The sequence below is a fragment of the Phalaenopsis equestris genome, unplaced genomic scaffold (assembly GCF_001263595.1).
Source record: "Phalaenopsis equestris unplaced genomic scaffold, ASM126359v1 Scaffold200218, whole genome shotgun sequence".
NCBI classification, from domain to species: Eukaryota; Viridiplantae; Streptophyta; class Magnoliopsida; order Asparagales; family Orchidaceae; genus Phalaenopsis; species Phalaenopsis equestris.
This window is the reverse complement of record NW_018220054.1, coordinates 10,623-10,879: the sequence shown is the minus strand read 5'-3', so window position 1 is coordinate 10,879 and position 257 is coordinate 10,623.

Here is a 257-nt window from a genome sequence, read left to right as displayed (position 1 = left end):
ATATATATATATATGATTTGTTTTGCTTCTTGCAATTACGGCGTGTCATCATGTTTATATCGTGCGGTATTAGTGCTCATGCTTTATAGTCCAAAATGGCGAATAAAAACATTAGGAGAGTAATACGGAAGGATTGAGTAAAATACTATCCATCTTCCACTGAGGCTCTGTTTGGTGTAGCTGCAGCTGCGCTGCCCCAGGAAGCAGCTGTGGGAAAGCAGCTGCGGGGAAGCTGACTGTCTGTTTGGTGCAACTGC